Source organism: Copadichromis virginalis, linkage group LG14, assembly GCF_057382275.1.
Source record: "Copadichromis virginalis isolate Kocher_CV1m ecotype Utaka linkage group LG14, C_Virginalis_male_GT1.1, whole genome shotgun sequence".
Classification (NCBI taxonomy): Eukaryota; Metazoa; Chordata; class Actinopteri; order Cichliformes; family Cichlidae; genus Copadichromis; species Copadichromis virginalis.
The window spans coordinates 16,197,970-16,225,314 of record NC_140631.1 but is presented as its reverse complement, the minus strand read 5'-3'; the positions used below and the strand labels follow the sequence as shown (position 1 = coordinate 16,225,314).

At 43.5% G+C, this 27,345-nt stretch overlaps 2 long non-coding RNA genes across 2 annotated transcripts in view; both read left to right on the top strand.

Moving 5' to 3' along the window:
* The first annotated feature begins 1,682 nt into the window (after positions 1-1,682).
* The window catches only part of LOC146693732 (uncharacterized), a 41,336-nt gene continuing 15,673 nt past the window's right edge, over positions 1,683-27,345 (top strand). The window contains exon 1 of the long non-coding RNA XR_014914792.1: positions 1,683-1,913. This is a non-coding gene — a long non-coding RNA (uncharacterized LOC146693732). The remainder of the gene's footprint in view (positions 1,914-27,345) is intronic.
* Positions 5,323-9,999, top strand: LOC146693733 (uncharacterized). Its single transcript, XR_014914791.1, has 3 exons — positions 5,323-6,310; positions 6,386-9,077; positions 9,161-9,999. It is a non-coding gene; the product is annotated as an uncharacterized LOC146693733 (long non-coding RNA).

Genomic DNA, 27,345 nt, shown 5'->3' with positions numbered 1-27,345 from the left:
GCCAATCCAGGTGGCCTTGCATGGGATGGGAAGAATAGTCATCATACAGTCGTTATCAGGGAGTGTTTGTTCTGCTCCAGCCTTGGGCCTGCAGCTGGCGCCGTGGTGGTGTCTGCATTACGATGTTGATTTTGTTGATTTTTCTTTTATGCGAGCAGCCCAGGAGAATTTCAAGCTGCTCTTTAACACTCTGACGCTGGTCTCTCAATCTCCCGTTGGAGAGCCGCGAGCCTCCCCATGATGGTATCAAACTTCTATTCCATGGTGTTGTCATTCTTTTGATTCTGAGACCTCACAACTGCAGTGATCCGTTCCGCGATGTGATACAACTTTCGCTCAAGGGTCTCATTTTGAGCAGGCCTCTCTCTGATTGAGTAGCACATTTGAGCTACTCACCCCCTCCCTTCCTGTGCTGAATCGTAAGCGTAAGCGGATCACTCAGGACTCGCTCACCCCCTTCCTCCTGTGCTGAATCATAGAGCGAACGAATCACTCAGGACTCACTAACCCCCTCCCTCCTGTGCTGAATCGTAAGCGTAAGCGAATCACTTAGGACTCGCTCACCCCCTCCCTCCTGGCTCACAGCTTCTTGAGGTGAGCCCGACTATATCTCTTCTTGTCCTCGGGCACTCTCTTCGGGCCTGGCTCCTGGGCAGGCCTCCGGTAACCCTAGCCTGGGAAGGGTGAAGTGTTCCCTGGATCTTCTGCTGATAGGGGTTTTAGTAAAATAATTGGGAAAAAAAAAAAGGTGAATTGTCCAGAATAGAAATGTGACAACTGATTGGCCATAGCTGCCTAAGATGACCAGCATGCACACACACAATAAATAAAATGCATGCAATAGGTTTTAAAGTGTAAACCAAAATGCCAAGATACACAAAACAAATAAATAGATGCTTGCATAAAACACTGGTGAGAGAATTCACTGCAAAATCTTTAACCAAATGGCAGCCACACTTAGTAACATTTCTACAGTGCTCAAAAAATTCTCTAATACCAGCTGACACGATCAGTACAATATTTGGACAATATCTGGGAGACTCATAACAAGTAAAACAGCCTAAAGTGAAGCCAAAGACATGCATCTTATCTAGGAAAGTGGAGGATTAACCCTACAGAGGTTGTTAACCACTGACTGGGGTACATTGCCATGGTAGCTTACACTGCTCTGGAGCAGTCTATATTGTGTGTTTAATCTTTTCATATTTTTCCCAAGGCATAATTTTACTTACTTTGTAAACTCAATCGATCACGTTAGAGTACGTGAATTCAGATAATGTGAAGATACCCTGTATATGTTGATCTTGCTTCATAATACAGCCCTCAGAGCATCAGAAACCTCAGAAAAATTAGTTTTGAGAAACTAAAAGGAACATGTTCAGTACTAGCTAGCACAGCTTATATCACTGACATTAAACTAACAACAAAGAAATAGAAGGGGACAACTGCACCTACAGCCCTAAGGTACCTTTAGAAGGAAACTAAACTACTGGCAGGCTCAGTTTATGATTTTTCACAAATCTATCTTGCATGCCCAGATATATTTGTTTAAACTAAGTATAGTAAATTCTATACTTATTAGTTTCAATCCTTTAAAAATTCAAGTTGTATTTTATGAGTGTCGCGCTGACCTCGTAGGTGTGGCTGTTACTCTTCTCTTCCTCCTCTTGCCCACTACCTGCTCTATGCTGTTGCTTGCACGTGGACGCTAATTAGACCTTGTGCATTCTACAACTAAGCACGGCCTGGTGCGCGCTGCTCCGCCAGGTGAGCTGAATTAAAGCAATCAAGGGCTGGCGTGCCTAGTAGACCTTAAAATGCATGCAGCAGCCATTTGACCTGGGTGCGACATACTGAGAGGACAGCAAACAAAGCACAATCCACTTGCCACTGTGAGGAAGACTTTGAGCTCGGTAAGCTCTTGGGCTCATATTTGCTGCTTATATGTTTGGGAACTATGGAAGCTCAATTGTGGAAATGTATTTATGCTTTGGGAAATAGTTACTGCATTTAAGTTTTAAAAAAATATTGTTATTAAAATGAATGTTTAACTTTGAATAAATTGTTTATGTAGATAGTGTTTCCCACATTTATGTTAATTAATACTAAAAATAGTTACCCCAAATCCTTGGTAAATCTTAAAACTAGTGTAAATATGTTTGGTTTAATTTAAGGAAAATCTTTGTAAAAGAAAATCCTTGGTTAAAGTCTCTATTAAAATGTTTGCAAAACTTTAAAATGTATACTTTAAAAATGTAATTGTTTATAAAAAGTGTAAAATGCAAGGTAGACACATTTTGTGTATTTAAGAACCACAGTTTATTTCATCTTCGTTGTTTGAAATTACTCAGCTCTGTGATTAAAAACCAATGAATGTAAAACTAACTTAAACTGGGTTAAATGATAGTTTAGACAAAAGTATTTAGCTTTAGCTATGTTAAATGGCTTTCCTGAAGTGTTTTTTTTTATTTCATTTGTATTCTGTATAATGCATTTTTAATTTATCTGAATGATTAATGAAATATTTATTTTTGTGTTGAAAGGTTTTTCACCTACCTATCAGCTATCGAACTAGCTGGTCAAAATTAATTGAGTGAAATTCGAAGTCTGTTCTTTTTCAAGTGTGGGCACCTCACAGACAGAACACTTGACAATGAGTGTTATTAAGGCTTACTAAGTTAATCACATCAATGCATGTTAACCTGGCTAAATTCTTAAATTGCATTACAGATTGTTAGTATATTTGTGAGTCAAATCTTTTTGTTGTCACACATTCAAGTGTTGCAGCAGTACTTAATACTTAATGACAACTTTCTATTAAGGATCTTTATCTTAGTACAGTCTGAGATCCTATTATGAATTAAGTAAATTGTGGGTCATATTTGTACACATTCAGATATGCAACTGCTGTTGATTAATGGATATGACAGTGCCAACATGAGCATTTAACATCCAAAACACTGAAGCTTGCAGGAGGAAAGTTATCTATATTTAATTTTCTCTTGAAAGAACTCCATGTAAGGAAGTTTTAGGAGGAGTCCTCACCACCTCTAATAATAACTTTCTCTCCTTTAAGGCATTTCTTTTTCTCCTCAGGTCTTTTTTTTTTTTTTTTTTCTTTCTGTCTGGGCTTTCCTAAGTCTTACACATAACAGATTTGATTTATGAAAGACTTACTCTTTGCTCAGTCTTTATCCACTCTACAGTTTGCTTTCTCCTTTTTTGTCTCCCCACTTTGTTGTATTAACAGGAGATGAGTAAAGGATAGAAATGTTGTGAAAGCAGCAGGGGCAGATTAAACTCCTTACTTAGTAAAGTTGTTGTTGGGACTCTTAGTTTCTCATTACTTTAAAATAATTGTTAGCAAGAAAAATTATAAGTGTTTTGCCAGGCCCTGTGTGACAAAATTGTGGCTGTCTATGGGGGGGGACCCCTGATACATACATAGAAATAACCATGAGCAACATTTTAATAACTGATTCAAATCCAGTAAGAAATGTTTTTGGTTGACCAGGTGGACAGAATAAACATTTGATATAAAAACATAAAATCTGTTGAGTCCCTCTGTGTAATGGGGTATCAAGCTTCACCGACTTCCAAAATACCTGGAGAAGTACAGAAGTCTAGAGGGGAAAGCTCACGCAACACTTGTCTAACATCTATTTTTTTTTTTTTTAATTTGAACATTGTGTAAAATGTAAACATTAATTTGAAAATCTCAAACCTATATTGTATTATAATAAAACATAGAAATTATATCAAAAGTTGAAACTGGGAAAATAGCTGTTAATGGAGGCGACAGCTTGCTGGACTTTTGGGAGTGTTGTGTTTTGTCTGATATGATTCTAGCCGCTCAACAGTCCTGGGTCTTCCCTGTCTTATTTGTTGGTTTTATGATGGACTCAACATTTTGAATTTGAAAGATCTTGAGTGCAGACAGGCGAATTCAATTCACCTAAATTCTTCTTCTTCTTGCAAATTCCATAGGCACTAATTGACCCCCACAGTATAAGAGATTTAGGTTTCTGAACTGAGTGCTGATAACAAGCTGGGTGATTCCTCTTCTCTTTTAGTCTGGAAGTTGAGCAGCCATGTTTTAATTGAAATTTCAGTTTGTCTGATCACAGAACATTTTTCCACAGTTTACCTCGGCCCATTTCAAATTAGTTTTGGCTCAGAAAATGGCAACATTTCTGGATAATGTTCACACGTGGCTCCCTTTTTTTTTTTTTTTTTTTTCCATGATGGAGTTTAACATGCATGGTGAACTGTGTTCACAGACAGTGATTTCTGCAAGTGTTCCTAAGTCCATATGATGATTTGCATGACAGAATCATGCCTTTCTATAATGCAATGCTGCCTGAGGGTCCAGACATCCTGTGTGTGTGGGGTGTTTTTTTTTTTTTTTTTTTTCCCCCCCCCCCCCCCCCCCCCCCCCCCAGTTCTTGGACTCTTGTTGATATTATGTACTATATGATTAAATATCTACAGTTTTCAGAATTTTACATTGAGAAACATAATTCTGAAATTGTTCCATAATTTAGTGTTTGCCAATTTTTGAACTTCTGCATATTATTACTTCTGAGAAACTCTGATTCTCTATGATTGTCACTGTATGTGTAAATTGTAGTTTAAGTTAATATTTTTTGACTTATTGGTTGTCTTTTTTTGTTTTCTGCTTATGTTATACTAATAGTTTCTTGTCTCTGTGCCTTCCCTGTGTTCCACGTTTCTCCTTTAGTTACTCTTGTTTCTCTGATCCATGTTTCCTGTTTTCCCCAGTCACTCATGTTGCCATGTCAGTGTCAAGTCTTCGTGTCTGTCTCATGTTTCCTGTTTTATTTTGACAGTTCCAAGTCCTGCGTTCAGTTTCTTTCCTTTCATTTATTGTCATTGTCAGAGAACAATGAAATTGCGTTTGGGGCTTCCGTACAACCCGTAAATAAAATAAAGAAGAAAATAATAAATACCCCTAAAAACCCAAGTGTAAATATTTAACCCAGTGTGACTCCAGGGGCCTGTGCTTCGTACCGCGCTAAGTGAGTTAGCTGGATTAGATTGTTGACGATTTTGCGTGATCCTGGATCGTTCGGTTCCCCGAAGCCCATCCGGGACTTGCTGTCATAGCAACAGAGCCGTAAGCGTAAACCTGCTGGGGAGCAGGTTTACTTTATGTAAACAGGATTAGATCGCGGCCACGCAGGTATGCCCGCGTCATTCATACGAAAGCAACAGCGATATTCCACCACTGTTTCACCATAAATAACATCACTGTAACCAAAGATAATGCAGCACTTGATCCTTTTATTGATGTGTCACAGATACATACAGGTCAGTCCCCAAAAAAAGGGAAATGTACCAGTAATCACGCCATGTCATGTAGGTGACCACGCCAGATGCAACACACATGCCAGAGTGGGAATAGCACATTACGTCGTGTAATCATGATGACAGCCCACGGCTATAAAAGCGAAGGTGGAAGTGGGAAGTCTGTCGCAGCCATGTCCTGTCCGTTTGTACGCGAGCCACCCATTGCGGAAGGTGCAAGAGTGATAAGGAGAGTGTTCAGAATCCAACGTATATTGCGGGATAGACAGGATCCTTTAGCACAGCGCGACAGTGTGCTCATGGAGAGATACCGATTTTCCCGTGAGGGTATCATCTACCTAACCACCCTGCTGGATCCCCATGTTAAGAGTACCACTCACCGTAGTCGGGCATTAACAACTGCACAGACTGTGTGCATTGCCTTGCGTTTCTTTGCGAGTGGCACGTTCCTGTACGCGTGTGGAGACGCAGAGAACGTTGGCAAAAGTGCCGTCTGCCGGGCCATTCGCAAAGTGTACCTGGCACTCAAGCATTACCTGGGTGTGTTTGTGGTTTTTCCAAGCCACGTAAGAACACAGGTCGTCAAACAGGGCTTTTTTGCCATTGCAGGTACAGTAAATTGTATAGTGTATGTGATGCAATCATGACCTATGGCGGTAACTGTAGCTCGAGCGTCCGCAGGCTTCCCGAATGTGATTGGTGCCATAGACTGCACACACATTGCGATCAAGGCCCCCCCAGGCCCCAATGAAGGGGACTTTGTCAACCGAAAGGGGGGCCACAGTATAAATGTGCAGGTGAGTAATACTGACATTCCAGATGGCAATATATAATGGGAGACGTGTGTTCACACATGATACAATCCCCCAGATGGTGTGTGACTCCATGTGCCACATCACAAATGTGGAAGCTAAATGGCCCGGATCAGTGCATGACGCACGGATCTTCAGAGAGTCAGGGTTATGCACATCATTTGAGCGTGGTAAGTAAGGGAGGCTTATATTGATACTACATACACCTTTCGGGCCTGACATAACAGCAGTTCCCCACTACACAGGGGCCTACGATGGGATCCTCCTCGGGGACAGAGGTTATGCATGCAGGCAGTACTTTATGACACCGTTCCCTGACCCCGACCCTGGGCCACGAACCCGCTACAATGCAGCTCTGGCCAGGACAAGGGCACGCATTGAAATGACCTTTGGGCAACTGAAAGAACGGTTCCAGTGTCTGAGACGCCTGAGGGTTGCACCTGACAGGGCATGTGACATCATTGTTGCATGTGCCGTACTGCACAACATTGCCACCATCAGAGGGGAGGGGACCCCCGTGGTGGAGGTGCAGCCTGAAGATGACCTCCAGCCAGTGCACTTGGACCAACCTAGTGGCAGAGCTGCACGGGACAGGATTGTGCAACACAATTTCGCATAATAAAGAAATGACATGACATATTTTCTATTGACGTTTATTTGTGCACCGTTGTCTGTCCCATCACACACAGGCCGGTCATCAGAGTTGCCTGGAAAGACAGAGCATATATGCTGTGTCATGCAAGGTCAGCAATAGTGCACCGAGTGAACGTGTGTTCCTACTCACTCTGGAGTTCCCCTTGGAGCAACTCGATTTGCAGTTGCAGTTTTTGCCTCATCAGAGCTTGTAGTTCGATCTCACCTAGGAGCTTTTGTTTCTTCAGCTCAGTGTACTCTATTTTCTGCTGGAGACTTCTCTAGTAGAGCAGACGGATGCCACCCTGTGTCGAATGTAGTGACAACATTTAACGGGGGATGCATGTCACATGGGCAGTATAATTAGTCACAACACAGCCCACCTCTGTATCAGCAGGCCTCTCTGCCGGCCTCTTGGCCTGCGAATCATACTGCAGTCAGACACACATGGCAGTACACAGGTGGATGGCAATTCAGGCCAATGCATGCATGTACTCACAGGGTCTTCCTCCAGACCACCGCCATCTGACAGGGTTGCGTCACTGTCCTGTGCAATGGTAGCACAATGGTGTTACAAGGGGATGTGGTACAGCCTATTGGTCTGTACAATTGGGTGGGGACAGATATATGTATATCTCCCAACTTACTGTGCATGCTCCAGTCACCCCTTCCATGGGAACAGGTAAGAGTGATGGGGTGTCATGTAACACTACACACAGAGGAAACCCACAGTGCCAATGTATGTCACAGTTCGAATAGCATTTTCATTACGGCAACAACCACACATTTTACATTGTGCAAATGGCATCATGGGCCCACTCACCAGTTATGTAGGTGCTGCTGCTACTGCACCCCGGCTTCTGCTGGTCTACGGAAGAGCTGCCCCCAGGGATGCCCTCAACAATGGGTCTGGTGGCATTCAACCTTAGAGCCAGCTCCTCTGCTGGGGTGTGACGAGGGGGTGCAGGACCACCACCTGTCTTTTGTTGCTCTGCCCTCTTCTTGGTTGCTGTTATACACACACACAGGGATTGTTTCAGGGTGTCTTTTCATGGGACTGACAGCAATATACGTGTTGGATATTACCATTCTGTAGTATGTTCTTGTATTTCACTTTTACTTGTTCCCATGTTCTGGTGGGTCCGGTTGTGGCTCTAATGTGTACAGGGATATCATGTGATATGGTTTGATATGTTACATTATGATATGGTATGGTGTCATGTGATATGTTGCATTACTTACGCGTTTACTTTGTCAGCAACTTTCTGCCAGCCCTCTCTCCTTGCCTTTGCAGCCTTCGCGGTGTTCCCTTGCGTTGTGATTTCACTCTGGTGCTCCTGAAATCCCTCTATCAAGAGTTCTTGCTCTGCCGCGGTGAAATACTGGGCGCGCTCCTTCGCCATTTTCGCCAACCAATCAGCGGGTTGCCGATCACTGTTTCTGCTATCGATGCGTATCCCCTTTTACGACACCCAGTGATCGCACATTACTTCATCCAGCTGTACTAATCGTCAACAGCAGGTGTGTTCGGGGAACCGGATTAGCGCGCTCACGGTTAGCGCGATGATTTGATCTTGGATGTTTCATTTGATCTTGGATGTAGTAAGCGACGTACGAAGCACAGGGCCCAGTGCAATAAGACAATCCTTAGCAACAACATGAGAACATGACAAGTAATGTTCATAAGAAATTCAGACAAAGACCTGAGAAACATGACAAAGTACAACAATGCAACCCATTCAATATTATTGTACTGTGAGATATGATGTCAGATATGATGGTTATCTATTTAAGAAAGAGGGGGGGGCAGAAGGGGGAAAGAGAATAAAGATATGATGCACCAATGCAGACCAGTTCAGTGCTATTAAGAAGTTGGATATGGTTATTGTTAGGGATGGGTATCGAAAACCGGTTCTTGTTGAGAACCGGTTCCCACTGTTTCAATTCCTTGGAATCGTTTGCCACTTTTAAAAACGATTCCCTTATCGATTCCAGTCGCCCCGAATGACGTCATCACGTTGAGTAGCGTCTTTTACCCAGTAGGAAACACGGCGCCTGAGCGGCACAAACGCTCAAAAGTTTGGTTACACTTTATGAGAAAGGATGACAACAGGGCAACGTGCAATACTTGCAAAGTAGAGATTTCATCAAAGGGAGGAAACACTACGAATATGCAAAAGCATTTGCTCAAAAAACACGCGATTGCTTTCAACGAATGTCGTGTTTTTGATCCGCTCCGGACTACCGAAGCTCAACCCAGCAGCAGCGGTAGCGTTTCCACGTCCTCTCCCGTTAATACTGCAGGTAACTAATCAATTAGCGTTGCATATTATGTTAGCGCGATTTACCTTATTACAAAACCTGCTATTACTGTGCGTTGCATTTAGATAACCATGATGAGAGAGACAGAGTCTGGCTGGCTCAGATGCTGGCAGTTCTCGCTGCAGTCTACCGGTAGCGTCTCCTTTCAGGCCAGGATAGACGAATGTCACCGAGCAGTGTCTAAGTTTGTGGTCAAAGGCTTGCACCCATTTGCCACAGCAGATGCCCCCGATTTCACTTTGGTAAGTGAATGTGTTTAATTGTAGGCAGGACATTACTGGATATTCTTGTGTAATTGCTACAGAATAATTTATGTTAAACTTTGTTATTGCTACAGGAGAATATTTATTTTATTATTTTACATATACATTTTTTTTCCTGGGGACCCTGTGACACCCCATTGAAGAGCCGTAGGCTGTGGCTCTCTTAAGATCTCACTGTTGGGTTTGTAAGGCCATGTTACTCCTAAATTTCTATCTTGTTCAAAGAGAAGATATAAAACACAGTTCTAAGCTAATCGACTTTAGTGTTCTCCTTTTTAAAAAAAAAAAAAAGAATCGATAAGAGAATCGATAAGGAATCGAATCGTTAAACAGAATCGAAAATGGAATCGGAATCGTTAAAATCTTATCAATACCCATCCCTAGTTATTGTCCGTGAGAGGGGGGCAGAGAGTTCAGGAGCCTCACAGCCTTTGCCTGTTGCCAGGTTGTCTGCTTAACTCCCCTTGTGGGTTACGATAGGTTGCTTCCATCGGGTTTTGCACACTATCTCATTTGGTATATTTATTGACTTAATGAATGTATTAGCAGTATGCAAGACAATGTATAGGAGATATATTTGTTATTGTTGTGATACTTTCCCTCTGACATACCTGTTGCCACTAGCTACCATAAAAATAATAACCAGCTGATATTTTTCATGAAATTGTCAAATATTTAAATTGTACATTTTACTTTCTGTTTTATTATGAACAAAATATGGGTTTACTGGATTTGTAAATCGCCATATTTTGTTTTAAATTTACATGCTTTAAGTTGTCTAAGGTTTTTATTTTATAACTGGAGTTTTAGTATGAATAAAAAAATTCATTGCTTGACTACTGTGTTTTAGATGGGTGATTAGAAGACGGTACTCTGAATATTTGTTTGTGTTTTAGTAAAAACACATTTAAAACACCCAGTCGTATACATCTAGCATATGGTATAAAGCCAGTCATTGTCTCTAGAAAGGGACAGTTCTCAGTCTAAAATCAGGGTGATAATCATATTTGGCACCAAGCAGTAAGAGTATAAATTTGGGGTGCTTTTGTCCCATCCAGTGTCACACACATCCATTACAAAGGACACAACATTGACATTCAATACTTTGAAATAACTTTAAGTGTGTGTGTGTGTGTGTGTGTGTGTGTGTGTGTGTGTGTGTGTGTGTGTGTGTGTGTGTGCGCGCGCACGCGCGCGCTAAGAAAAAAGGGAAAAACTGAACTTGAAAAACACAGCTTTATTGCTGGAATAATTAATACAGAAACCAAAGTACAAACAGAACACACAGTTGGAGAAAGAGGGGGACACAGACTTAAATACACAAAAGGCCAAATAAGGAAATGAATCACAGGAACACACAGCTGAACATGATCTAGCTAATGAGACAGGGGAAGCACAGCTGAACTTGACGCACACCAGACAGGAGACTATCAAAGTAAAACAGGAAACACTAAGACACAGATTATCCATCCATTTTCATCCGCTTTGTCCGGGGCCGGGTCGCGGGGGCAGCAGCCTAAGCAAAGAGACACAGATTACTTCACTCAAAATTATACAGGAGCTGGGAGAAGAGAGTATTCAGGGGAAACGAGACGGACTTGGGAGACAACAGGAGGAGACACGAAGAGGGGAACACGGGAGCAGATAAGGAAGATGAGACAGAGAGGGAGCAAGGAACCGAGAGGGCGAGAGAGCACAAGCAAGCAGGAGGGGACAAGGGAGGGCGAGAGACAGACAGGGGAGACGCGGAGTGAAACACAAGGAGGGGAACATGGAAATAGGAAAGGGAAAAAAGACAAGTACACACACAGACATACACGCACACACAGAGGGACACAAAGGACAAAGACATAATGGGAACCTAATAGACAAGAAACTAAACTAATCATAAGCAAACTCAGAGCCATAGGATTAACTCAAAACTAATGAATGAACCTTAAACTGTAACATAAGACATAATAGTCACCAAAAACATAAGAAACTCAAAACACTGGGTCAGATGAGATGGCCTTTATTTGTCAGTTGCAGGTCTTTTGCCCACAACCGAGATGACAGACCTTGCCGACCGTACATACAATACACAAACATCACATTGGGGAGACAGGTCAGGCTAGGTAGCAAGGAAAAAAACATCGAAATGTGTAAAACAAAAGGATAATACAGGAATGCTCAGATATCAACACACTATAGCACAATAAACACAGACAAGCAACATGGGAAAGTGTTCCAGTGTGTACATCTGATCTGGGACGGCTGCAATCTTCGACTGCGCCTCCATAGTTCAGCTGAGAGAGTGTCCTTCGCCCTGCCAGGCGAAGTAAACAAAAATGTGTTTTTCGAGTCCAGCCAACCCAGGTGGCCTTGCATGGAATGGGAAGGAACAGACTCAACACAGTCATTATCAGGGAATTTTTATTCGGCTCCAGCCTTGAGCCCACAGCTGGCGCCGAAGGGGTAGCCAGATTATGATGGTCATTTTTCTTTTGCAACAACTCATGAGAATTTCAAGCTGTTCTTTAACACTCCGACACTGGTCTCTCAATCTCCCGTTGGATAGCCGCGAGTTTCTCCATGATGTTATTAACCTTCATTTCCGTGGTCTTGTCATTCTTTTGCTCAAAGAGCAGATTCTGAGACCTCATGACCGCAGTCAGCTGTTCCAAGATGTAATCCAACTTCCACTCAGAGGTGTTGTTCTGAGTGGACTTTTCCTTGATGTAATCCAATGTATGCTCAGAGCAGGGGCGATTCTAGGATCAGAGCTTTCGGGGTGCTGAGCACCCAGAGAGCTGCCCAGCCAGCCAAGATACACTTTACTTGTCACAATGAGACTAGGGGTGGGTTTTGATAATCGATTTATCGATTAAAATCGATTCTGGCTTGGATAACATGATAGCGATTCATTAAAATCCTGAATCGATTTTGCCCGAAACGCCAGAATCTCAGGTTAAACCTTACAAACAGCTAAAACAGTAAATGAGAGCAGGAACACGGATTCTGCACAAAGACGTAAACACAAAGCTCGGACCCGCCGACGGATCAGAATCAGTGAGATGTCGCCTTTCTCACCCGACGGGACGGACACGATCAGGGCTGAAAGCCGACAGCTCGCTGATTCCGATAAATAAATAAATTATTACAAAATATTAACAAATATATATATAAAAATGGAGGCAACTGTGCCTGTGGTAGAACGTATACAATGCATGAAAAAACTTTACTGCAGATACTAATTTGACTAATTTAATAATACTAATTTTGTGTTGTAAGATTTATGAGTTGGGCAGCACGGTGGCACGGTGGCTAGCACTGTTGCCGCACAGCAAGAAGGTCCTGAGTTCAATTCCATATGGTGGCCCCTAGAGACAAAGCACGTACAAACTCCAAAACACTTGCAAACTCTAAAACACATGCAAATTCCAAAACACATGCAAAATCCAAAACACTTGCAAACTAAAAAACACATGCAAACTCCAAAACACTTGCAAAATCCAAAACACTTGCAAACTAAAAAACACATGCAAACTCCAAAACACGTACAAACTCCAAAACACTTGCAAACTCAAAAACACATGCAAATTCCAAAACACAACGGAAGTGCTCCAGGACCCTAGGGGCAGTGTTGAGCTCGATTTGCAAAATAAATGGCAAGTTTGTCTGTATGGGACGGTCTAGTCTCCGTTGCGCTTCCCAGGTTGCCTAGCAACCATGATACTAACCGCTGGAAACGTGTCATACAACTTGGTTTGACAGAAATGAGGGAGAACATATTTGTTTGTTTGTTTCTACAAGAGCTTTGTGTGATTTGATAAGTATCTGAGGCTGAGGCCACAGGACAGTAAAACATGATTTTTGGGCTTCATTTCTGTACTGAACAGTTATTTCAAGATTAGTTAGTAAATAAGAATTAGCTGGTGTTGTTCATGAGACTAAAGTCATATCACTTTGGTAATGTAAATATAATATGGCCAATATTATAGTTATTATATTAATCATTATTAGCTATTACAGCAGTGAACATGAACTCTGTGTCAAATACTGAGCTTCAGTACAGATTCAAGTTGCAGTTATTTATATGTCTTATTACCTTAAATCTTCACTCAAAGACAAGTATCTTTGACAGTGCATATATAGGTGTATCATATATAAGAGACAAATGTTGTTCCTTCAGTATGTTGGCATTACTAAATTTGGCTCATTGCTTACATATATTTATAAAAAGAAAATGTACAAGCTATGATAACTGTTTCTGATAAAATGAAGAGTAGACTGATATATGAAATATTCCTTTATTGGGTGAGAAAATCAGACCATGTCATAACTGCTTTAAGTCATACAGAATAGATATCAGAGCCTTAAACAGGCTGGCTTCTGCTAAATGGGTCAAACTGGGCAGAAAGTATACAAACACATAACATCCTTATAGAATATGATGTAACACTATAGATCAACTTACCTCAGAATATATAAAGCATATAAACAATTACAGCAATATGATGCAACAAACACAGCAGTGCTACTAATCCAAAATACTCAAAGCTTCATAGAACTGAAACAAACATTTATTTTTAGGTCCATTCTGCTGCTGATACATACTTTAGGTTTCTGAATATTACACTTGTTGCTGCCTTTCATAGTGTGTAACTTGAAGGCCCTGAGTACTTTCTCCCACACTGAAAACACTGGAATGATAAAATGATTTGAACATTACCTAATAAGACTGAAAGAAATCTCCGTCCCGGGTTTCTCCGTGGATCGGGTTTCCTCCAAGGCGTGAGCACCGATAAGCAGAGTTTTGTCCTTTCCTTATAAGATTCCTAATTATTCAAAGTAACGCTCAGGTATGCCGTTCAGCTGGGTTAGTTACGACGTCGGGAGCAGTTAGGAGAACAAAATGATACAGAGACTGTTCAGGTTGCTCTCCCACAATCAACTCAAAGGTTTATTCAGTATACAACAGTTTATATAGAGGAAAAAAAGGTTCGTGTGTCAGCAGGTTCTCAGTTCAAACCGGTACAGACCAAATAAGGAAACGTCTTCCTGTCTTCTGAGCAAAGAAGTATCCTTTGTGTAGTTTATCAGTTCAGCTACAATTTATGATCATCCCAGCAAAATACACTCCTAGACATAGAATACAGAGTTCTTTCATTAGTGAATTCTGAAACAAACCACCTGGCCTTTAACAAGCTCTTTTCTAAAGGATAAGGAAGGGAGGATGGGAGTAAGGAAGTGGTCTCGTCTCTGTGGTATTTTCGACCTTGGGGTACCAGCCTGTGAGTCTTACACATCAATTCTTGGGTCACAGAGAAAGAGAAAAACAACTAGTAAATGGGCCTTATTGAGTAACAGTTTTCCTGTATAATATCACTATAAAACAATATCCTGTAAATGCTACCATGGTATCAAAATATCACAACAAAGACTGATTCAGGACAGACAATTAGTTATTTTAAACTTTTCTAGCAGTCCTTCACAAACAGGGAACAGTGTCTATTCTCTCCATCTGTCAGCTGCTGCTGGCTCTTCCTCACACACTGTTGAGTTTGTCCTGGTGGATCATCAGGGGTGCAAAGCCTCACAGATGATGTGCAGCAGTGTGTCCCTCAGTCTGTCCTCACTCTGGACACTTGCAGTTGTCACACATGGAAATCAAATGTGTGATAAGCTGCAGGATTCAAACACAAGTGTGACTTATAAACACATGTTCATACTTTTATTACACAATCAGAGAGAAAGAAACAGAGAGAGAGTGCAGGACAGACAGACAGGTGAAAGTCTCAGGTGTATACACTGCTACAAAACAGCACAAAAGAAGGAGGATTTAGTGTTTGTGTTATTACGAAACAAGAAGAGTTCCCAGATGGTACAGTGAACACATGTGTGACTCCTGCAATTAAAGCATCTTTCTTTCAGCTTAACGAGTGAACCGTCAGCTCGTTCAAACACACGTTAAAGTCCGTTTGGCTCGACACCACCGAACAGAGGCAGCAATGTAACATAGCTAACATTAACTGTAGTGTTCTGTTGCAGAGTGTAGCAACTCCGATCAAACACCAAGCTAAACCTCTGTCAATGAATACACGAGTCCGAGTAGAGTTGACTTTTTACTCAGAATCTTCATTTGACAAGCGGTGAAAACTGTAGTTGAAAAGAAATACAGAATAGAAAAAATGATCGTTTACATAAATATTGCATCATGAAATAACTCAAAATGTGACCTTACACCTTCGTGTTAGCTTTAGCAACAGTAATGATCATCAAAACTGCCCTTTTTTAACATGTACAAATCAACCTCCATGAATCACAAATAAAATATAATTTTTAACAAATACCGCTATTTATGCCTTTTTAACACCTTCACCATGAAATATATACACTTACGACGTTGCCTGAACAATGTTCCCAAGTGGATGGCTGTGGATAAGCCTCAGAGCAAGACCGCATGTCCCTCTCCCTCTTAGAGCAACCAGGAAGAGGAATTAAACAGGAAATGAAGTAATACAGGTCACCCACCAGGAAGTGAGGTCACCAGCAAGCTAACCTTCAAATTTAAAGCTTCTTAACATTTTGAAGTCTTTTTACTGTTCTTTTTAACTTAAATACATACGAAAGAATTACTTTAAGCAAACATTAAAGATAAATGAAATAAATGCCTTTGAGGCATCACACTCCCCGCCTGGCCTGTGTGAGGCCACTATGAACTGGAATGAGTCCAAACAACAGTCCTTAAATCAGTCCTTAGGCAGAAGAAGAACTACTTCTGCAACTGGCCTAAGGAAGGTTCTTGTGTCACCTTGGTCGGTCGTTTTTACTTCAACCTTTCTCACATGTCCATCCTTCCCAGGAAAGGTTGCTGTGACTATGGCCATGGGCCAGTAGTTGCGGATGGTCTGCTTGTCCCTGAGGAGGACCAGATCCCCAACTTGAAGGTTTCTGCGTGTCACTGTCCATTTTTGTCTTTGTTGTAAGGATGGTAAGTATTCTTTGCTCCAACGGGCCCAAAACTGGTTTGCGAGCGCTTGAACTTGCCTCCATTGTTTTGTGAAGAGGTCCTTGTCTGTGAAATCTCCTGGAGGAGGTGGAACTCCTGATTTCTGTGTGAGGAGCATGGCTGGTGAAAGAATGAAAGGTTGGTTTGGGTCTGTAGACACAGGTAGGAGTGGACGTGCATTGATGATAGCTATAATTTCTGCCATTAGTGTTGACAGCACTTCATGGGTCAGGCGACTCTTTTGCTGCAAGAGCATTGAATCAAGGATTCTCCTGGCAACACCAATCATCCGTTCCCATGAGCCTCCCATGTGGGAAGCATGCGGAGGTCTGAAGTTCCAGCTACATCCTTGCTTGCTGAGGTACCCCTGTACAGTATTACCCATCTCCAACTCCTTGCTAGCTCCAATGAAGTTGGTCCCACAATCAGACTGAAGTTCCTTTGCAGGGCCTCTGAGAGCGAAGAACCGCCTGAGAGCATTTATACAGCTAGATGTGTCCATAGACTCAATCAGCTCAATGTGGACGGCCCTTGAACTCAAACAACTAAACATCATGGCCCACCGTTTGCTCTCTGCCTGTCCTCCTCTGGTGCGTCTGGTTACAACAGACCAAGGACCAAAGACGTCAAGCCCCACGTATGTGAAGGGAGGGCAAACCTTGAGACGTTCCGGCGGTAAGTCGGCCATACGTTGTTCTTCCGGTCTCCCACGCAGCTTCCGGCAGATTACGCATTTGTGTAGGACTGAATTGATTAGTCGCTTCCCACCCAAAATCCACAGTCCAGCTGCCCTTACTGCACCTTCTGTGAGATGTCGACCCTGATGTCTCACCTGCTCATGGTGATGTCGTACGAGCAGTAAGGAAACGTAGCTGTCCTTGGGTAGGATTACTGGGTTCTTTTCTTCACACGTTAGTTGAGAATGTTTCAGTCTGCCTCCAACACAGATGAGACTACTCTCCAAAGTTGGACTGAGTTTATGCAACGGGCTGTTTGTGGGCACCACTTTGTTTTCTTGGAGGGCCGACAGTTCCTTGGCAAAGGCTGGCCTTTGTGCTGCTTGCAGAATGACATGTTTCGCTTGAGCTATTTCATCCACAGTACGAGGTAAGCGGCATCTGTGCCATCCTGTACACCTGCTGTTTTGGTTTGAATGTTTGTGAGATCTTGCCACATGGATAAGGAAAGCCACAGCTCGCAGTAGAGAGGTAAAGGTGGAGAAACGGCGAAAGCGATCAGGGGTAAGTACAGGTTCCTTCAGATGAGTAGTGTAGGTGCGTACCTGTGGTCGAATCTCTGAGTCATTTCCCGGGTCGATGAGCTCAAACGTCTCACTGGTTCGTGTTGTTTCTGCAGATAACTGATGCAGGAATGAAGGTCCGGTGAACCAAGAACTCTGTGTCAGATGGGATGCAGGCAGAGATCTGGATGCATGGTCCGCAGGGTTTGCTTCCGTGCACACATAATGCCATTGTTCTGGTCTGGTAGATTGTCGGATACGTTGGACTCTGTTATGGACATATGTGTAGAAGCGTTTTGTAGTATTACAAATGTACCCGAGCACCACCTTACTGTCCGTGTAGAACCTCACAGCATCCAATTTCAGATCCAGCTCCTCTCGGATGAGATCCGCCATTTCTACTGCAAGGACGGCAGCGCAGAGTTCGAGCCTCGGGATTGTTGGTTCAGACTGGGGTGCTAATTTGGCTTTGCCCATAACAAATCCTACTTCCACTTTTCCGTCCTCCTGGATGGCTCTCAAGTAAGCGATAGCCCCAATGGCCATAGTTGAGGCATCTGAGAATACAAACAACTCTGTGCGCACAGCTTTGGTGAGCGAGGTTGATGTGTATGCACGTGGCACATGAAGCTCCTTTAGGACTTGAAGAGAATCTCTCCAGGTTTCCCATTTCTTCAGCTTGTCTTCTGGGAGAGGTGCATCCCAGTCAGTCAGTTCTGAACTAAGTTCCCTAAGAAGAGCTCGTCCCTGGATTGTGACAGGTGCCAGCATACCCATCGGATCAAAAACACTATTGACGGTGGAGAGGACTCCACGTCGGGTGAAAGGTTTGATAATAGTTGATGCAGAGAATGTAAATGTGTCTTTTCTGATCTCCCAAAGCAAACCCAGGCTGCGCTGCATGGGTGCTGTCTCCCCACTCAAATCCAGATCCTTAATGAGCGGGACACAATCTTCTGGCGGGAAAGCTCCAGTGACTGCTGGACTGTTCGACACAAACTTGTGCAAGCGGAGGTTTGATTCAGCAAGTGAAGCCTGAGTTTGTTGGAGAAGGTTGATTGCTTCTGCTTCAGATGGGAGAGACACCAAGCCATCATCCACGTAAAAGTGCCTTTCCACAAATTTAATTGTGTCGGCACCGTACTTCTGGGCACCTTCAGCAATGGCTCTTCGCATACCATAGATGGCCACAGCCGGAGATGGTGAGTTGCCAAAGACATGAACCCTCATGCGGTAGTCGATAACCGCCTTGGTGAGGTCGTTGTCCTCATACCACAAAAACCGGAGGAAGTTACGGTGCCTTTCGTGGACCAAAAAGGAGTGAAACATTTGTTGGATGTCGGCGAGGATAGCTACTCTCTCCCTTCGAAAGCGTAGAAGGACACCCAAGAGAGAATTGTTGAGGTCGGGACCAGTCAGAAGCACGTCATTGAGGGAGACCCCACAGTACTGAGCGCTGGAATCAAAAACCACCCTGATTTGGTTGGGCTTTTGTGGGTGGTATACCCCGAATGATGGAAGAAACCAGCACTCTTCATCTTCCTTCAAGGGCGGTGCCACCTCTGCGTGACCGTTGGCAATGACCTTCTCCATGAATGCCACATATTGCTTCTGCATCTCGGGTTTCTTCCTGAATTGGCGTTGCAAGGATTCGAACCTCTTAACCGCATGCTCTTTATTATTTGGCAAACGTTGCCGTGGCTCCTTGAATGGCAATGGAGCAACCCAACTACCAGTGTCATCTCTGTGGACATTTGTATCCATGATCTCTAGGAAAAGGATGTCTTCTATTGATGGGGCAGGTTTGTTATCATCTTCAGATTGTTTAAACACTGTGTGTCCTAGCATCCTCTCAGGCGTTTTGTTAGACCTGCTGAAGCTTGGCTGTGTTTCTTTGACATGCATGAAACTTGCACAGGGCTGAAATATGGAATGGCGACCGCTGTCTACCACATGGGTCTTGAATGTGTCCACTGTTGGCTTATGCACATTACCTAGGCACACCTCCCCTATCACCACCCAGCCTAGATCGAGACGTTGTGCAAAGGGAGCGTTGTGTGGCCCGTTAACTTGTTGCCTGACCTTGTGTGCTCTAAGCACGTCTCTCCCGAGCAGCAGGAGTATCTCTGCTTCTGGGTCTAGATCGGGGATGTGTTTGGCTATATGGTGGAGATGAGGATGATGCAAAACAGCACCTGGTGTTGGGATTTCCGCTCGATTGTTAGGGATTTCGGGGCACTCAAGGAGTGGTGGAAGAGGTATGAGCACGTTGCCGTTCAACGACTCTATCTGGAATCCCTCTGCCTTTCTGCCATACGTTTCGATGACACCGGAGCATGTTCTGAGATGGTATAAGAGTGGTTCGTTCTCCACACCAAACAGCTCAAAGAACTCTGGCCTGGCTAAAGAGCGATTGCTCTGGTCGTCCAGAATTACATAAGCTTTAATGGCTTTGTGTTTTGAATGTTTGGGGTAGACCTTTGCAAGGCAGATCTTAGAGCAAGAACGACCCCACTGGCCGGGGCCACAAACCTCTGTGCAGCTGGTTCTAACATCAGTTACGTTAGAGTCATCTTCTCCCTCCCCGCCATTCTCTTGTGGTGGTGGTGGAGCCTTGGCGAGTTGAGGTTGTGGGCCAGGGTGCATGGCTGCATCATGATAGATGCTTTCACACTCTAAGCATTTCACGGAAGATTTGCAGTCTTTGGCAACATGTGAAGTTGAAGAACAACACTTGAAGCATATTCCTTTCTGTTTTAGAAAGGCCTTCCTGTCATCGATGGACTTGTTTCTGAATGTCCTGCATTTTTTTAGTGGGTGAGGTTTATTGTGCAATGGGCAGTTCTTGTTAGCGTCGTTGTTGATTGTAGAGACATCTGTTTTGTGAACCGCGATAGACTTGTTGGTGTTAAAGCTCTTCATAGGTAATCTTTCTGGTTTTGTGGGGCTTGCGCCGTTGCTTTGACGAATAAAGCTGGGGTCATTTCGCTTCTTTGCCTCATGACAAACAAAGTTACAAAAGTAACTAAAGGGAGGGAAGCAGCCGTTATTCTCTTCTTTGTACCACGACCCAGATGACACCCACTTATCCTGGAGCCCATATGGGAGCTTGTCTACAATGGGTCCGATACCTCTGGAGGTGTCTAGATATGACAGCCCAGTGAGGTATCCATCCTCCTTTGCGCCTTGTATCTCCATAAGCAAATCCCCAAGTTCACGTAATCTGATGTGATCTTTGGCTGCAATTTTTGGAAAACTGTCAAGTCTCTGAAACAGTGACTGCTCGATCATCTCAGGGGCACCATAGCAGTCATTCAGCCTCTCCCATGCCTTGCGCAGAGCCAAACCAGCATTATTCACATGCACTGAGCGTATGCATCTTATTTGCTGTCCAGACTCTTTTCCTAACCATTTGGTCATGAGGTCTAATTCTTGTGTTTCTGTAAGTTGAACCTCAGCCACAGCGTTAGTGAATGAGGACCGCCATGCACGGAAATTCTCTGGCTTATCATCAAATTGGTACAGTCCTGACGTAACGAGATCACGTCGCGCCAAATATTGTGCCAGAGGGTCTGGAGGTTGTGGCACGCTCACTGGAAGCATATGCTGGGGTGTTTGTGATTGAGCACTTATATACATGCGAGGGTTTGTTCTTTCGACGTCGGTCTTCGATTCAGCTCTGGTCAGTTTAGACAGGTTTGTTGTGGGTGGATGCGTCCCATTATCCACTTCAGGCTTGGGCTTGCTATTGCTATGTTGGAATTCCGCTAAGCTTACAGGTGGATGCCATGTTCTAAAACTGTCTTGTGATTCTGTACGGTCTACAGATTTAACAGGTGGGATAGATACTGGTGCGAAGGTAGACTGATTCTGATCATTTTGAGAGCAAACATATTCACTAGTACGTTGCAATCTAAGCCTGTCTTCTGACTCAGATTTCATATTTTCTACATTTCCATGCATTTCTGCTACATCTTCTAACACCTGTGCTTCAGCGATGGCTGCGTCTGCTTCACGATTTAATGTTAGCACTTCCAGCTCTGTATCAATTCTAGCAGCTTCCAACTGATTTTGAGCTTCTCTAGTTTTCCTTTCTGCTTCTCTAGCAGCCTTTTCCAATTTTAATTTAGCCTCCTGGCTAGCATATGATGCTCGTACCTTAGCAGCTTCTGCTTTAGCTCTGGCGCGAGCCGCACTTACAGATGATGCTGATGTCACGTTGCTCCTGGTATTTGATACCGATGACTTGTTGCTTGCTGCCATCATGAACACGTAGGACCATCGAGTGCCGTCTTTTCACTGTAGTGTTCTGTTGCAGAGTGTAGCAACTCCGATCAAACACCAAGCTAAACCTCTGTCAATGAATACACGAGTCCGAGTAGAGTTGACTTTTTACTCAGAATCTTCATTTGACAAGCGGTGAAAACTGTAGTTGAAAAGAAATACAGAATAGAAAAAATGATCGTTTACATAAATATTGCATCATGAAATAACTCAAAATGTGACCTTACACCTTCGTGTTAGCTTTAGCAACAGTAATGATCATCAAAACTGCCCTTTTTTAACATGTACAAATCAACCTCCATGAATCACAAATAAAATATAATTTTTAACAAATACCGCTATTTATGCCTTTTTAACACCTTCACCATGAAATATATACACTTACGACGTTGCCTGAACAATGTTCCCAAGTGGATGGCTGTGGATAAGCCTCAGAGCAAGACCGCATGTCCCTCTCCCTCTTAGAGCAACCAGGAAGAGGAATTAAATAGGAAATGAAGTAATACAGGTCACCCACCAGGAAGTGAGGTCACCAGCAAGCTAACCTTCAAATTTAAAGCTTCTTAACATTTTGAAGTCTTTTTACTGTTCTTTTTAACTTAAATACATACGAAAGAATTACTTTAAGCAAACATTAAAGATAAATGAAATAAATGCCTTTGAGGCATCACATTAACAGTGCAGTGGATCCTGCTTGTGCCGTGATATTCAGGACTGCAAACCGAGCAGCATCACTGACTTTCAGCTTGTTGTGTTTGTGGATATATGACTGACTTTAATTATCCACAAAATCATCTCTGTAAGATTAAGGTCGACTATATATATATTTTTTAAAGTAAAGGCTTTAAAACCAAGTTAATTCTGAAAGTACAGACATCGCTAATGTCACATAACTTTCCCAACATATGGCCAACAATAATGGTTTAATGTTCTTCATTAAAAAAATATTTGCGCATAAATAAGTGACATAATATTCAGTACTTACTTCTGAAAGTTTACTCTTCCTCCGCTCCGCTTCCACAGTTTTTTTTCGGCAAAATTATCCACACCACCACCGCGCTATGAAGTCTGGGATATGTTGGGCCATGAAGGCTACACCGACCCATCCTTAAAATTCAGGGAAATTAAGGACGTATTTGAGGGCCGCATGTAGAGCAGCCTTTGAATTGGGACAGCCTTCTCTTGTCGCTGTGACGTAATCGGCCTTAAAATGCGGCCTTTAAGGCTGCAAACCCCAAATCCAGTCATTGGTACTTCCTGGCTTGTGTAGTTACTAGGTAACAAAAGCTCAACACTGCCCCTAGCGTCCTGGAGCACTTCCGTTGTGTTTTTGAATTTGCATGTGTTTTTGAGTTTGCAAGTGTTTTGGAATTTGCATGTGTTTTGGAGTTTGTACGTGTTTTGGAGTTTGCATGTGTTTTTTAGTTTGCATGTGTTTTGGAATTTGCATGTGTTTTGGAATTTGCATGTGTTTTGGAGTTTGCAAGTGTTTTGGAGTTTGTACGTGCTTTGTCTCTAGGGGCCACCGTAATTCCACCATCAGGCCAGGGTCTTTCTGTGTGGAGTTTGCATGTTCTCCCTGTGTCTGCGTGGGTTCCCTCCGGGTTCTCCGGCTTCCTCCCACCGTCCAAAGACATGCAGCTTGTGGGGATAGGTTAATTGGATAATCCAAATTACCACTAGGTGTGAATGGTTGTCTGTCCCTGTGTGTTGGCCCTGCGACAGACTGGCGACCTGTCCAGGGTGTACCCCGCCTCTCGCCCTATGACAGCTGGGATTTGCTCCAGCACCCCCCACGACCCTGAAAAGGATAAGTGGAAGCGAATGGATGGATGGAGATTTAGGAGTTTCATGTTTTCATAGTGGTACTTAGGAGAGCTTGACATTTTTTATCAGGTGGTACACACTGTAAAAAGTTTGAGAAACACTGATAAGGTAAGTGTATGTGTGCTTTTAGAAAACATTTAAAGCTGCTGTACAGAATCTTTGAAACAAGCTGGCTTAAAACATTTTTAGAATATAAACAGAGCACTCTGCTTCTCTTTACAGCTCCTCACGTACGTACTGCGGCAGTCATACAGACAACTGTATGGTCCAAAAGTTGGCCTACCTATTACTGGCTGAGGTTTTGGTAGAGTTGTGGCTGAACCACATAAAAATATATAATTAATTTTAATCTCCCCGATCAATTATAATGTTATGTTGGAATGTTGTTAAAGAGGGTCAAAAATGTTTCAACCCAGTTTGTTTAGCAGATTCTGTATAGCAGCTTTAATATAGGGAGAACACAACTTCCTGATTGTGTGAGTAAAATTAGTTTTTTTTTTCTTTGTCATTTTAACAGTTTCTGCCTGTCACTGTTCCCTGTCTGTTTTCTTACCTGGTTCTTCCTGATCTTGTACTTTCTCCTCACATTCTCCTCTTTCCTCTCTCCCTGTTCGGACCGACAATCATACACAAATAGATTGTATTCAATTAGATGAAAAATTACATTAATATGAAAAAATACTATTAAGATCACTAACAAAAAGTCCTCTCTCAGTGTACTTTCAACCAAAAGGAAAATAACCAAACCACATGAACATCTAATAAAAGATATAAATATTGAAACACTGATCCAACATTATTCTTGATTGACGAATCATTTGATTTTACACTTTTACCTGAATGTGGCTCCTTTTTTTTTTGAAAAAACCTCCTTATATCCATTATGAACCTGGCTGTCTCTCTGTATACACACACACACACACACACACACTAGGAGTTATAAGGTTAATGGGCATCCAGTCAGTTAGCTAGTTAGTATCCATTTCTTTTCTTTCTTTTTTTTTGTCCCGTTTGGATCTTTAGCCATCAGAATTGTTGTCTTAAGGCCAAGAACGATGCCAGGCGGATTTATTTTACCAAGTGGATCATCATGGCCTTGCCATATTTGTCCATTTGATTGACCTTTATTATAATTATGAATTTATTTTATTTTCAGTTGCTACAAACGGGACAGACATGACTGGGGGATAGGACAGGGAGAAAGAATGAAAGAAAGAGAGGGAGAGAAAGAAAACCAAAGGGGAGAAGAGATGGTGAGAAAGGGGGGGGAAGAAAAAAAAAACAAAACACCTGGATCACCTGTATGGAGAAAAAAAACAGAAGAGAAAGCAAACAACAAAGAGCAACATAATAAAAAAAACAGCACCATCACAATAAACTAGCTAGCAGTAGATAACAGTAGATACTAAATAATATATTGTGCAGCACGCAAGATAGACAGCGCACAATGTGCTTTGAGGCAGCAGCCAAGAAAGGTGTAGTCCGCGTCTGTGAACACCCGTGTGTACACCTGTGTGCATACCTGTGTGGATCAGCATGCTTGTATTCCAAAGGTTTCTCCATGTAACGATCTGCTAGGGAGTGTGGGTAGCCATAGCCCCGTCCACCAGGGTATGAAGCAGGTATGGAGGAGATCCAGGCCCCAGATATCCAGAGGCCCCAGAGTACAAGGACCCGAGGAGGACCACCAAAGGGGGGGAAACCGTGCCACCCTCCTGGGAAGAGCTGAGTAGAGCCCAAAAGGAGAGGTCACCCCGCAGCTACGGAGCAGAGGCCAGAGGGGGTTGCAGTGGCGTGCCCGCGGGCTCTGCCGGCAGCCAGCTGTGCCAGAGAGGACCGAGCTTCAGGCCCAGAGGCCAGAGGCCTGAGGGCATCCCACCCCCCGGAAGGAGCCCAGCCAGGCCACAGGCGCCCGGCCCCGCCAATCGGCCACCAGGAGTGAGCCAGTACATACATGAGCGCCCAGCCCCAGGCGACAAGGACCACCAACACACCAACGTCTGAGGGCATCAGCCACCGGCAGGGAGTGTCGTGAGGGGAGATAGGCCTCCGTACTTTAGAGGGCCTGAGATGTACCCAGAGAGGTTGAGTCTAAGACCCAACCTGACATATAGACACAGACGAACAGGCACACGCGGACACAGACGTGCATTCCCACTCCATATGCACAACCAAATACTCGGCACTCACCCAACGTGTAGACAGACACAAATAGACACTGCACAGACAGTCGCACTCCCCAAACATACTCTATATCCCAGGTCCAGGTACCCCCGCCCTCAGAGGGGCAAGCCACACCTAGACCCAGGAGATGTAACCCTTCTCTCTGGGGTGGAGGCAAGCGGACCACCTCCGTATCTGCAGTAGCAGGGAGGCCCCGCATCCCAGATCCCAGTCGGACAGCCAGCACCTCCTCCCAGCCCCCCAGCCCTGACGGCTAACAGAACCGGGGTGTCATGGTCCCGGGCCATGTGGGCCCAGTATTCGCAGTTTTGTGTGTTTTGTATTTCATTCCCTAGTCATGCCTTGGATTATTTAGTTAAGATGGTCCTTATTTGATTACCTCCTGTGTGCCCCTGTGTATCTGTGAGCCCTCGTCTCTCCTTGTGTTTATTTCTATGTTTTCCCAGCCCGTTATGTCTGTGTTCTCCCCGTGCTCTCTCTCCTCCTGTTTGAACCTCTGTACTTCCTGTTTTACTTTGCCCGTCTCCCGTCAGTGTTGTGTTCACTCCTGCCATGTCTTGTTATGATTATCAGTGTCACCTGTGTTCCCCATGTGCTCCCACTTCCCTCGTTAACCCTCTGTGTATTTATGTCTGCGTCTCCCTCAGTTATGTGTCGCGTTCTCCCTCATGCTGCATGGATTTCCCTGTGTTCCTTGGTGAGCTTTATGTTAGTTTTTCCCAGTCTAGTTTTGTATCGCCTGTCATCTTCTGTTAAGCAATAAAGCTGCCTTTTGAGTTCGTCCCTTGAGTCCGTGAGTTTTTGCGATTGAATCCTCATCCTGCCTGCCACACAGCCGTATCATGACACGGGGTGAGTGAAGACCTCAAACCTCCCTACGCCCGCTCATATGTAGTGTTGCTGTGTGCTGTTCTAAAGTGCATTTAAAACTCAGGAGAGCATGGTACTAGCTTGAGGGTAGGGCACCAGCGCCAGAGGTGGGTTGGAGTACAGTTAGTATCCATTTCAAACAGGATAGCGGTAACAACAGTAGGCTGCGGACAATTTTAAGTTTTAGATTTTAAATAGGTTATATAAATTTCAATGGGAGCAACAGGACGGTCAAATGTAGCTGATTTTACTACAGAGCAGGACAGACTGTAGAGTAGCAAACATAGTCGGAAAACACGTTTTCAACACAGCAGGTTAGCTGGGTGTAATGTTTTTCAACATGGTCTGACTCCTACTATATAAAGAGTAACTGAAGGTTAAATTCAGCTAATATGTCCGCTCCGCTGCGTTTCAGCCACCATTGCTCTGGCAGTATCGGCGCTAGAGCCAGAGTAGGGGAAAGGCGAGCTGGAACAAACCATTTTGGGAGGGGGGGATATCTATACTTTTGTTGTTGAAATGTTACATTTCAACCAAGTACTGTAATCTTTTTATATTTTTAGTAGTGGGTCACACAAACAACAAATATTG